Source organism: Onychostoma macrolepis, chromosome 01, assembly GCF_012432095.1.
Source record: "Onychostoma macrolepis isolate SWU-2019 chromosome 01, ASM1243209v1, whole genome shotgun sequence".
NCBI classification, from domain to species: Eukaryota; Metazoa; Chordata; class Actinopteri; order Cypriniformes; family Cyprinidae; genus Onychostoma; species Onychostoma macrolepis.
Window position 1 is genome coordinate 28621362 of NC_081155.1, and position 14045 is coordinate 28635406.

General features: G+C 39.4%; 1 protein-coding gene across 4 annotated transcripts in view; it reads left to right on the forward strand.

Annotated features, from left to right (window-relative positions):
- Positions 1–14045, forward strand: part of pspc1 (paraspeckle component 1) — a 159443-nt gene that overhangs the window by 130396 nt on the left and 15002 nt on the right. The gene's annotated exons all lie outside the window — the stretch shown is intronic.

Here is a 14045-nt window from a genome sequence, read left to right on the forward strand (position 1 = left end):
CTTGCCAAAATCCCGTGGATAGTAACACCTTGGAACTGAGACTTCTCTCAATCTTTGAAGACCCATCTTCCATTCCTCCCACTGTGGGTACAAATCTTCTGGAAGTAAGTCATCCCATCCAATACTTCTGCCACACAACTCCTGCAAAATACACTTCCCGCTCAAAACGAATGGAGCCACAAACCCCAAGGGATCGTACAAAGAAGCTACGACTGACAGGATGCCACGGCGTGTGTCAGGCTTGTCTTTCAAATTTATGTTGAAACTGAAACTGTCACTGTTGATTTGCCAACGGATGTGTCAACAAGTTGACAGTTAAGAGTAAAAAAGTTACTTGTCCAGGTGAAAAAATCTGCTGCTTCATTTTTTTGGCGTAAATGTAATTTATTTTGAAGCAATAGTCTCATCAGTGCTCTATTAGGTATTTACTTTAATCAGCATATTTTTTATATTTGCCTTAAATTGATTAGTAAGACACTTTTTAACTTTATGAAGGGCAATATTTTCCTAAACTTATTAAATGTACCTGTCATCATTTACGTCAAATTCTTAAATTGTATCAATACATTGTTAGAATAATAAGACACTGTAGACTTATGAAATGAGTATCAACACACTCCCATCTTTCCACTGCAGAGGAAACACAGAAGCTGCATTGAAAATGCCATTTAGACTGTTTAATGAAGAGTAGAGGTTCCATAAATGCATTTACTCAGTAAAATTGCTAATGCATAAATAATGATATAAGATCAACTTTTTTAACATACAAATATAAAATGTTGGAAAAATGCAGTGATACTTTTAAATATGAAACCAAACCACCAGTCGGTGGCGGCAAGTCGCTCTGTTAATGAGGAGTCATTGATTCAACTGATTTGTTCAAACAGCTGATTCACAATAAATGAAGCAAATGACTGTCTTTATAAATGGCTCACTGAATCATTGACTCACTCGATTCGTTCAAAAACACTGAATCATTCAGTAACAAAACACTATTGTGTTTTGCTCAGAGATGCGCAACTGTTCTGCTGTGGCTTTGCTTAGAACTATTTTGTTAGTGAAATGTAGCAAAAATGGTCAATAACGTGTCTAAAGTGTAAGTCAGTTAATATTAACTACTTGCTTATTGAACTAATGTTGTATAAAATCAGTGTCACATTTGCAATCGTGCTGATAGTCAGGAAAACATCACTCTTGGTCATGTGATGTTGCTTACCTATATAATATATTACATAGAATGTTTATCTTTTTTTTCTACCGCATTGTTTGTTCATGTTTGTTTCTTTATGTGGTGGTTGTGCCTATTAGTTTTGATTTCTCCATGAGTCAGACAGGCTGCACAAGCCTCAAATGACGTGACCTTGATACTGTCAATACAGTCACTGTTTACGCTGAAAGTAATAAAACCAGAATCATTCTCGCCAAAATTTCAGTGCTGCCCTAGTTATTGTTTGTTATTGACATTTTAATCCGGTTAATTCAGGGCTCTCAAGTTATTGCGAAAGTTTGGAGTGAGATTAGGGGTGGGGCCGCACAAAGGGGAGGGGTCACTCAAAGGGGAGGGGCAAGTCAAAGGGGAGGAGCAACTCAAATATTTGCAGCACCCAAGTTTTTGCTAGCAGTTCAATTTTACCTATTGTTCATAATTGACCAGCACAAATAGAAGTTATAACATTTGGTAAATCTGATGAAAGACAAATTCATTCTAATGAAATAAAAAGATGTATGTATTTAAAAATACAAATGTATCAAAAATAAAAATAAATTTTGCCCCAAATGAGCCAACTGAACAGCAGTATGTATGTCAAACTGTGTGTGTGTGAGAGAGAGAGAGAGAGAGAGAGAGAACACATTTCAGCTTATGTTTCTTTTTTTCTGTTGTAAATGTTTGTTGCACATTTTGATGCCTAGAGGACTCCCACATAAAGCACTGTCATGATAATAGCGTTCCATCCAGAGCCAAACTTTTTCTAGTTTTGGTTTTGTTCAAACCCACCAAGGAAAACACACTGCATCTGAATTTGAATTTGGGGAAGCCTCAGTGCTTTATATGGGAGCCCCCTACCCCTGTAATCAAGGCATCAACGTGTGCAACAAACACAACAGAAAAAAAAAAATAATTAAAAGCTGAAATGTTCTCTCTCTCTCTCGCTCTTTCTCTGTGTGTGTGCGCGCATGTGCGGATCGGCTGTGAGGAGTGTGTGAGTGTTTGAGCGAGTGGCAGCCTGCTTGTTTCATTCTTTTTCTTTTTCTTACTTTGAATAAGTTAGTGTGGTTTAGTTTGTTGCCATTTGTAATCAGTTGGGGGTTGTGAAAATGCCGGCAGACTCTGATGGGTTTGCTACCTTACCAGCTCAAAATGGGTGTAAATGTTTACCGGATGAATCAATCACTGTTGAAGACTGTTTGGCCGCTATTAGTAGCGAAATAGGTGCTCTGAATATTCTATCGGCATCTAGAATGAACAAAGCTGTCATTGTGTTTGTGAGGGAAGAGTCTATGGTTCACCATTTAGTGGAAGTTGGCTTATCTGTTGGTGACATTTTCTTGTCTGTTTTGCCGCTGTTGAGCCCTTCAAAGAGGTTAACTCTCTCTAATTTGCCTCGTTCATTTCAAATGATTCACTTGTGAGATTGCTTAGCCGCTATGGTAAAATTATGATGCCGATTAAAATGATTCCTCTTGGTGTTAAGAAACCAGAATTAAAACATGTTATGTCTTTTAGACGCCAAACTGCTGTGATTTTGAATGCTGAATTTCAACAATTAGACGTTTCCGCGAAATTGACTTTGGCAGGTAAAGATTATACAATTTAGTAATGCTGAGAATGCGTGAGAGTGTTCACTGAACACTAATGAATGCACTAATGATCGCAGTGTGGCGAGCGGTGGATCTGAGACCGTCGTTGCGGGAAACAGCGAATCTGTTGCATCAAAAACACTGCGGTACACGCTTTACCACTTACGCCACTGGAATTGCATAGAAATAGCTGTCTTTTGTAATATTGTTACGATAGTGAGCAGAGGTAAATAACCCCTGCCGACAAGGCGGCCTATTTGCACTTTGTGTAGACACTCCATTATTTAAAAGGCACCAGACTATAGAAAATGGCATATACTGCAGTAATTATTTTTTCTGGGGGAGCCCACCCACATTTATTTTGCTTCAGACGCCCATAAACTATATGCATGGATCGAGTTTATATGTATAAGCGAGTGTCTATAGGTGTATGCATGCGTCAAGTTTATATGTATAGGCAAGTGTATATGCATTCATTACTAACATAATATGTATTGGTATGGATTTCATAGGAACACAAGAACGCATCTCTTTTTTAAAAACACTTTCTGATGCTTTATTGAAGTGTCCTCAAGGAAATGTTGTTGTACTTGGTGGAGATTTTAATTGTACTGTTAATTCATTTTTGGATAGGAATCATGATGAACCTCACCATTCTTCTGCCGAGAGTTTAAAGAAATTAATTAATGAACACAATTTAGTTGATGTGTGGAGGGAGTCCTTTCCTGGAGTCGGACAGTACACATGGTTAAAAACTAATTCTAATATTTCAGGAGTTAGGCTTGATCGCTTTTATGTCGAAAAGGGTAATAGGGGTAGATTTTTTAGTAATTCGATTTCACCATCTTTTCTGTCAGATCATCACTATGTGTCTATTGTAAGTTTCTGTTTCTCTTTCTAAATCCTATAAATCACATTGGCGCTTTAATAATAGATTATTGCAGGACTGTACTTTTATTCATTCCTTTAAACTTTTCTGGAAAGCTTGGAGAGATGTAATTTTCAGTTATTGAGTCAATGGTGGGATGTTGGTAAAGCATAAATCAAGTCTTTTTGCCAGCAGTACACTGCACATAGTGCTGGAATGCTCAAAGCAAGAATGAAGTCCCTTGAACAAGATATCCTTGGGCAAAGTAGTGACTGTACCCACAATAATTCAACTTTTATTGACTCTATTGCAAATGATAAACTCCTTTTAAAGAATTTATTGGAAGAACGAGGAAAAACAGCCCTTCTAAGGACCAGATTTGCACAGCTGAACGACATGGATGCTCCTACATCATTCTTCTTTGGTCTTGAAAAAAAGCCAAGGGAACAGAAGAGTTTTCATCAGTTGATAATACCAGGTGGCGGTGTGATAACAGATCAACGGGAAATTCAATCTTATGCTCTTTCTTTTTATGAGGATTTATACTGTTCGGAATTATGTGATGATACAGAAACTGATTAACTTTTATGTGACCTATCCAAATTAACGGAAGAAGAACACGAGTTGGACAGGCTTTTGAAGAGATTTCACAAGCTGTTCAGGAAATGTGTTCTGGGAAGTCACCTGGATTGGATGGGTTTTCTGCAGAATTTTTCAAATCTTTTTGGAATCTACTGGGGCAGGATTTATAAGAAGTTTTTCTTGAATGCATTAATCAAGGGACTCTTCCTTTTGAGTTGTCGAAGAGCAATTTTAATCAATCCAATTTTAATCAATCCTTGGAAATCAATCCAAGATGGCGGCGCGCTCAGACGCAGCGGCTTCTCCGGGTCCCAAAGACGGTGCTTTTATGTCTTTTAATGTCGTCTGTTCGTCTCCAAACAATGTCAATTTACCGCTAATTCATCGGGAGATCACTCCGGGATACATCTATGATCGCCAAAGCCTTTTGGATATCGACAACACATACAAACACCAACTCTCGCCGGCGGCTACTGAGAAGCTACGAGGCCTTTGTTTACTGCTGGAGTCGGACCTCGAGACCGTGGCCTCGCCTACTGACGCTACCCGCACAAGGCGGCGTCGCAAGCGGTGTGAGAGAGGACGGAAGCGCGGTAAGCGCGGAGGTATACGAGCCAGGCTAAGGGCTAACCCCTCAAGACCGGCTCTTCCAACACTCATGCTCTCAAACGTTCGCTCTCTGGAAAACAAACTGGACTTAATTCAACTCAGTCGGTCTACACAGCATGAGGCAAGGGATTGTTGTGTGTTTGTTTTCACTGAAACATGGCTAAAGAACAACATCCCGGACTCCACCATTCAGCTGCACGGGCTAACCTGCTACCGAGCGGACAGAGATTCATCACTGTCTGGTAAGACTCGCGGCGGTGGCTTGTGTGTGTATATCAACAAAGAATGGTGAACTGTACAGCGCCATCAGCAAACAACAAACAAATAACCCCGACGGCTTTTTCATCATAGCCGGTGACTTCAACCACGCAAACTTAAAGACAGTTTTGCCAAAGTTCTACCAACATGTGAACTTTGCAACAAGGGGAAATAACACACTGGACTTTGTTTATACAATAGAGAAAAACGCATACAAAACTGAACCCCGCCCCCACCTCGGGTACTCGGACCACATCTCTGTTATGCTAATCCCAGCATACAGACCACTTCTGAAACTCACCAAACCGGTTCAAAAGCAAATCACGGTATGGCCAGAAAATGCTACCTCAGCACTGCAGGACTGCTTCCAGGACACAGACTGGAACATGTTTAAAGAGGCGGCCACCTACAACAACCACACAGACCTACAGGAGTACACTGAAACTGTGACTGCTTACATCAAAAAGTGCATAGATGATGTGACAGTCACCAAGACCATCACCACACGTGCCAACCAGAAGCATATGGATGACAGCAGAGGTTCGTAGGCTGCTAAAGACCAGAGATGAAGCATTCAGATCAGGAGATAAAGCAGCCCTCAAAACAGCAAGAGCCAATCTGTCTCATGGCATCAAGAAGGCAAAACATCAGTATGCTAAAAAAATCAACAACAACTTCAGCGACAGTAAAGACACTCGGACCCTGTGGCAAGCCATTCAGACCATCACTGACTACAACGCCCCGCCACAGGCCAGTGACGATGACACATCCCTACCAGAGGCACTCAACCACTTCTACTCACGATTTGAGATACAGAACAACACACCTGCACAGAAACTACCCACATCTCCAAACGACCAGGTACTCTGTCTCTCCCCAGCCGATGTAAGGAAGACCCTATCCAGGATTAACCCACGAAGGCTGCGGGCCCTGACAACATACCTGGGCGTGTACTGAGACTGTGCTGCACAGCTGATGAATGTCTTAACAGACATTTTCAACATCTCGCTGAGCCAGGCAGTCGTCCCCACGTGTCTCAAATCCACCTCCATAATCCCAGTACCAAAGAAGTCACATGTGTCCTGTCTGAATGACTATCGTCCCATAGCACTGACCCCAATCATGATGAAGTGCTTTGAGAGGTTAGTCATGCATCACATCAAGTCCAGTCTCCCAAGCACGCTGGACCCATTCCAGTTTGCATATCGTTCAAACCGTTCCACGGACGATGCAATATCCACCACTCTCCACCTAGCTCTTACTCACCTGGAACAGAAAGACTCCTATGTAAGAATGCTGTTCATCGACTTCAGCTCAGCATTCAATACAATAATCCCACAACAGCTCATCCACAAACTAAACCTGCTGGGCATTAACACCTCCCTCTGTAATTGGATCCTGGACTTTTTAACTGCAAGACCTCAGTCAGTCTGTATCGGCCGCAACACCTCGAGCACTACCACGCTGAGCACAGGGGCCCCACAAGGCTGTGTGCTCAGCCCGCTGCTCTTCACGCTGCTGACCCACGACTGCACTGCCAAGTCCAGCTCCAACCACATCATCAAGTTTGCTGATGACACAACTGTGGTAGGCTTCATCAGCAACAACGATGAAACGCACTACAGAGAGGAAGTGGCACAGCTGGCTGAATGGTGTGGTGCTAACAACCTGTCCCTCAATGTGGGTAAGACAAAAGAGGTTGTGATGGACTTCAGGAGAAACTCTGTTGACCACCCCCCACTGACCATCGACGGCTCAACCGTGGAGAGAGTCGGTAGCACTAAATTCCTGGGGGTGCACATCACAAAGGATCTCACCTGGACCACCAACGTCTCGTCACTCAACAAGAAGGGACAACAGCGCCTCTACTTTCTCCGTCGGCTAAAAAGGGCAAGTCTCCCTCCACCCATCCTCACCACCTTTTACAGGGGCACCATTGAGAGTGTGCTGACCAGCTGCATCACTGTCTGGTATGGGAACTGCAGTGCTGCTGACCGCAAGACCCTACAACGGACAGTGAACACTGCCGCAAAGATCATCGGTGCCCCTCTTCCCTCCATCCTGGACATTTTCCTTGCACGATGCTCCAGCAAGGCCTCCAGCATCGTGAAGGACCCCACCCACCCCTCCCACAACCTCTTCCAGCTCCTGCCATCAGGAAAAGGTACCGGAGTATCAAAGCTCGTTCTGTCAGATTGCTCAACAGCTTCTTTCCCCAGGCTGTGAGAGCTCTTAACTCCAATCTCCTGCCCCGCTCTGAAACCATGAACACCTCAGCCCCCAACTATAAATAACTATTGACAAATTTCTCCTAAGTGCAATTCTGGGTGTGCTACACACAGGTGAGTGGGCTATACAAACCACCTGTAGTAACGCACTCGTCCCACTGTATGCACACTAGACACTTTCTATAAACACTCCTGCAACAAAGACTCAATAAGATAATATATGTTTACTTGAATATTGCACTACAAAATAATGTTTACTGGAGCATTGCACTACTAACTCTTTTGCACTATGCGCTGCTTCCCACAAAATCTCTCTTCTGAACAAATTAATGTAAAAAATATATATTTCCTGCACAATTTCATGTACAAATAACTCTTTAGCACTATTTCATGTACAGTATTTATGTAAAGTTCTTGTACAGTCTCAGTTTGTGTACGTGTAGTCAACTAGGTATAGTAGTTATAGTATTTATAGTATATGTATAGTCAGATGGTTAAACTGTTGTATAGCCCTATTGTGTTTTTTGTTTTTTTGTTTTTTCCTATATTTGCATTGCTGTATGTGTATCTCATGTCTAACTAGTATGTAGCACCGTGGTCCTGCGAGACACGACATTTTCGTTCCACACATGTAGCAGAATGACAATAAAGCTCAACTTGAACTTGAACTTGAACTTAACATTGATCCCAAAAAAGGGAGATCTTGGGTCTCTGAAGAATTGGCGTCCGGTATCACTGATATGTGTTGATTTTAAGATCTTATCTAAATATTTGACTAACAGACTTAAGAAATATATGGCATCAATCATTCATATGGACCAAACATTTTGTGTTCCCAAAAGGACAATATTTGCTAATTTGTTTTTGATGACGGATATGATTACAGTGGCAAAAATGCATAATTTGGACATTGGTTTTCTTTCATTGGATCAAGAAAAAGCGTTTGACAGGGTTGATCACCAATATTTATTTAAAACTCTGGAAACTTTTGGTTTTGGTCCTTATTTTGTATCCCTCATTAAAATGTTATATAATGAAATTTGTAGTATGTTGAAGATGAATGGTTCTTTAACTAGGCCCTTCTCTGTAACCAGGGGCATACGGCAAGGGTGTCCTCTTTCTGGTCTTCTGTATGCAATTTCTATTGAACCTTTATTAGTCTCACTTAGGAGGGAGCTAAGTGGTTTTAATATTTCTAGTGGCCCCAGTGTAGATTCAGTCAAACTTACAGCTTATGCTAATGATGTAACAATAGTTATAAAAGACTCAGAGGATGTTACAAAACCGATTTATTCTTTAAACAAATATCAACAAGCTTCATCTGCACACGTTAATTGGGAGAAATGTGCATCTTTGCTTTTGGGTGACTGGCAGGGTACAGGACCTCCTAGGCTGCCGCAGCAATGCAGATGGGCCAGAGATGGTTTTAGAATCCTTGGTTTATTTTTTGGGACTAATAGCTATACAGATAAAAACTGGGAAGGGCTAGGTGACAAGGTAGTTCTTAGAATTCAGAAGTGGAGATGGATTCTACCATATCTTTCTTTTAGGGAGAGATGTTTGGTTATTAACAATCTAGCAGCTTCAATGTTATGGAACAAATTTACTGTTTTGGATCCTCCTAAAGAATTACTTTCTGGAGTTCAAAAAGCATTTGTTATTTTTTTTTTTGGGATGGCTGCCATTGGCTTCCTCCAGGTATTCTTTATCTTCCTGTAGCAGAGGGAGGCCAAGGACTAATACATTTGGAATGTAAAGTCTTGGCAATGAGGTTACAATCTTTACAAAAACTTTTATATAGTTCAGATCCTGTGCCTTGGGTTGTGTTTGGATTATATATACTCAAAAATTGTGGAGGATTTGGTCTTGATAAACAGTTGTTCTTAATGCAGAAGACCTGGGTTGAGAAAGTGCATTCTTTACCTTTCAGTTTTTATTTAGGAGTGTTTAAATCTTGGAATTGTTTTAAAATATTGAGACTTGAAGATGAACATTGTGGGGTTTCAGAACCAATTTTTTTTTTAATCCCCTTTTTCAGTTATCAGCTAATGTGTCATCATCTTTAGTCACAAAATGTTTGAATGCTGGGTTAACAAAAGTCATGGACTTGATTGATTTAAAGAATGGCCAATGGAGAACTGTACAGGCAATTGCAGATCAAGTTGGGATAAATTCTGTAAGAATTGTGGAGGGATTAGTCAGGAATCTTAAGGCATCTTTCCCTCAGACTTTCTTTTCCTTCATTAATAATATTCTTTTGAATTGTGTTATTTCTCTGACTTTTCCTGAGTTCAAGGTAGTTCTTAAAGATTGGGAATCTGATGATAACAGTCAAACAAAATTGCTGAAAGGTTATGGTGCTTTGGTATTTCATTGTATTGGGAAAATGTTGTACCACATTTATGTAAAATCTGTACATTTGGGACAATTGAAACAAAGACCAGATACAAAATGGAGGTCTTGGTTTCCTATTTCAGACGAGGTTTATCCATCATGGAGGTTATTGTACAAGTCTCCTATCTCTAAGAGATGTGGGGATATTCAGTGGAGGATACTACATTGTATTATAGCCTCAAACTCTTTTGTGTCTAAGATTAATGAGTCTGTTTTACCAACATGTCCTTTTTGTAACACTCTTGACAATGTTTTTCATATGTCACGTGAGTGTCTTAGACTTAACTCGTATGTTTGAAATATTGGAGAAAATTATCGTAAGATTGGGTTTTACATTTACCAAAAGTCTATTTATTCTGGGCTGCAGAATAAGAGGTCTTGGCAGCAACAGTGTACACTTGCCAATTTTTTAATGGGACAAGCTAAACTTGTTATTTTAAAGTCTCATCAGTGTAAAAATTCTGGTGAAGATGTGAGTTTAGTAACTCTGTTTAATTATTTAGTGGAGTCAAGAGTGGTGATTGAATATACCTATTATCAGCATACTAATAATGTCCTCTATTTTGAATGGAAATGGGGTGTTGGGGGAGCTTTGGTGACTGTGTGTGATTCAGGAAATTTGGTTTTTAATTGGTAATGTTTAGGAATTTTATGTTTGGTTAGGTTTTTGTGTTTTAAGTTTGCAATGTTTGTCTAATTAAAGTGTTTTGAAAAATCAAAAGTCTCTTTCTCTCTTTCTCTCAAATTCAAATTCAAATGAGCTTTATTGGCATGACTTGCACAGTATTGCCAAAGCATTGTCCATTACATGAATAAGGAACAAACAATTATATAACACATAGAACAAGAATAGATCTGTAAAATAATTAAGTAAATATGCACAGGTATACTTTTTTTTTTTTCCACAAACAAGAAAAATATTTAAGACATTGTTTAAATAAATAAATAAATAAATAAATAAAAAACCTTTGTACAACATGTAAGAAATGATCTTGCTTCAGTTTTGTCCACTGGTTGATAGTCTAAGTTTGTGACAGACTGATACATATCTTGCTGCTGTTGTGATCATTTTGGAATTTTCCCCTAAAATGTGACTTAATTTTTCTGCATTTGCTAATGCCATAAAATTTGGTTTAATTTGTTGGAATTTGGGGAAATATGCAGCTCTAATGTTGTGATAGTAATCACAGTGTAGCAAGGAATGTTCCTCTGTTTCCACCTCTTTCTGCAAGCACAGTAAACACAGTCTCTGTTCTCGTGGCTGCCATCTTTGTCTGTGTCGTCCTTTCTCTATAGCCAGACAGTGATCACTCAGACTGTACTTCATTAGTGTCTTTCTTAATTTGTGATCTTTTACACAGCTCAGGTATTCTGCTGGTTTGTAGTCTCTTTTCAGGTGTAAATACAGCTCCAGCTTCTTTTGTATTTTAGTGGCATCTTTCCAATAGGCAACGTAGTTTTGTTTTTGTAACTGTGTGCTTTGGTTGGGCCGGACTGTGCTGTGCTGGTTTGGGTGTAGTTTGAGTACCAGCTGTAAAAGTGCGCTCTTCTGCAGGTTCTGCTCCTGCCACTGCAGGGCTTCAGCCTGGTAAGAGCTTGGATCACTGCATTTCAGGTGCTGGTGGAATTTCACGGCTCTCTTTTGAATATTAATTAATTGTGGGTATTGTCCTAATTCAGCTCTGCACAAGTTGTTTGGGGTTGCTCTGTTAACTTTTAAGATGTTTTTACAAATTTGGGTGTGCGTTATTTCAATTTCTTCTTTTTCCCATTTAGAGAAATCTTGGGTTTTTAGAGATCCCCATATCTCACTGCCATATAGTGCAATTGGTTTGATTATTGCTTTTAGGATTTTTAGCCAGGTTTGAATTGGAATTTCATAGTGAATTATATTTTTTTTAACATGTAGAAGACTGTCAGTTCCTTTGCTTTTAATGCATTTACAGCCAGATTGAAGTTTCCTGTTGAGCTGATTTTTAGTCCCAGATAGGTGTATTCATGGGTGTTTTGGAGGACCTGGTTTCCTGCTCTGAATGTGTATTTAATTTCCTTACTCTCTCTTTCTCACACACACACACACACACACACACACACAAACAAACAAACAAACAAACAAACAAACAAACACAAAGCTTGACATACATGTTCAGGACAAGTTCTGTAATCCTACTGTGTGTGTACAGTATGTGTGCAGTGTGTACACTGCTGTTCGGCATGTATGTAAAACAATTTATTTCATTTGGATGAATTTGTCTGTCTTTTACCAGATTAACCAACTGTTATGACATCTCTAGTACTTTCCTTTCAGGAAGCCAAAGCTAAGTTAAAGCTTCTGGTTGCAAAGCAGTTGGAGAGTTTTTTTTTTTTTTTTTTTGACTGCATCAATAATACTTTAGCACGAATTTGGCTATATTCCCCAACATCAGCTCTCACTATCTTTTCACAGGCAAGTGATTTCGTAGAGGAATCGTAACCTACAGACACATTCAGTCTTTACAAAGAAGCATCCATGTTGCTTAGTAACGAACCCGCTTGCGGCAGAATCGCGTAATTTAAACGGAAACAACAACATCCTAATTTCTGATTGGCTGGTAGGTGGCATTTAACTCTGTATAACTCGAGAGTCGAGAGAGCTATGAACTTGGCTGAAAACTTACCTCCGTATTCCCTCATCTATTAATTGTATAGTAATTGTAGCAGGACAAGTTATCCCTTCTCAACGTGACAGCGTGTGAACTGGTTGAAATGCGTGAGTCTCATGGTGAATGCGTGAGACTTGAGAGCCCTGTTAATTGTCTGGTCGAGCAAGTACAATTTTTTACTTGCCCCTTCACAAAATCCACTTGTTCCGGACAAGCGGACAAGTGTTAATGACGAGCCCTTAATATACGTAAAGAAAATTTCAAATGGCACTGAGAGGCTTTTGCATCTGAACTCTTCATATATACACACCGTTGAGATCAAAAGTTTACATCCCCCTTTCAAAATTTGCAAAATGTTAATTATTTTACCAAAATAAGGGATCATACAAAATGCATGTTATTGTTTATTTAGTACTGACCTGAATACGATATTTCACATAAAAGATGTTTACATATAGTTCAGAAGAGAAAATAATAGTTGAATTTATAAAAATGACCCCATTCAAAAGTTTACATCCCCTTGATTCTTAATACTGTGTTGTTACCTGAATAATCCACAATTGTGTTTTTTTGTTTAGTGATAGTTGTTCATGAGTCCCTTGTTTGTCCTGAACAGTTAAACTGCCTGCTGTTCTTCAGAAAAATCCTTCAGGTCCCACAAATTCTTTGGTTTTTCCAGCATTTATGTGTATTCGAACCCTTTCCAACAATGACTGTTTGATTTTGAGATCCATCTTTTCACACTGAGTACAACTGAGGGACTCATATTCAACTGTTAAAGAAAGGTTCAAATGCTCACTGATGCTCCAAAACCTTTGAACAGAATTCGGAGATGTGTACATTTTTCTTATTTTGCCTAAATATCATATTTTTTTTCATTTAGTACTGCCCTTCAGAGGCTACAGAAGATGTTTCAAAGAAGGCAATATAAGTTAAATTTACCCTGATCTTCAAATTAAAAAAGGTTTTCACCCCCCGGCTCTTAAAGCATATATTAATGCTTATTAAAGCTAACATTATTTAGATTAAGAGCTGTGTTCTTGACCTGGTAAGAACTCCAGTAGTTGCATTTTGGACTAAAGTTAATACAACCAATGAAACAAAATTTTAAAAATGATTCAAACTAATAAATGAATCACTTATAACAGACTTCACACAGCTACTTGACATCAAGGGGGTCTAGGAGACTTAAAGGGATACTACACCTAAAAATGAAAAATCTTTTAAAAACCTTAAAAAAAATTAAGATTTTTAGAATTATGATTTGTATGCTTATAATTACATAAAATATTTTGCACGAATACTGAGTCCTGGGTCTAATAAGACAGCAGTTTTGGATTTAAAATTAACTGTTGTTTTATACTGCTATCTTGCACTAAATCAGGGTGTCCAATTCTACTTCTGGAGGGCCAACGTCCTGCAGATTTTAGTTCCAATCAGCTCCAGCTCGATTGTCTGGAAGTTTCAAGTGAGTCTGAAAACCTTGATTAGCTGGTTCAGGTGTGTTTAATTAGAGTCGGAGCTAAGTTCTGCAGGGCAGTGGCCCTCCAGGAATAAGTTTGGACATCCCTGCACTAAATCCTTGCTTATTGGAATTATAGCCTGGCTGGTACTTTGTGTACTTGTGTACACAATTGGGTACATTTCTAATTTTGTGTGGACTGA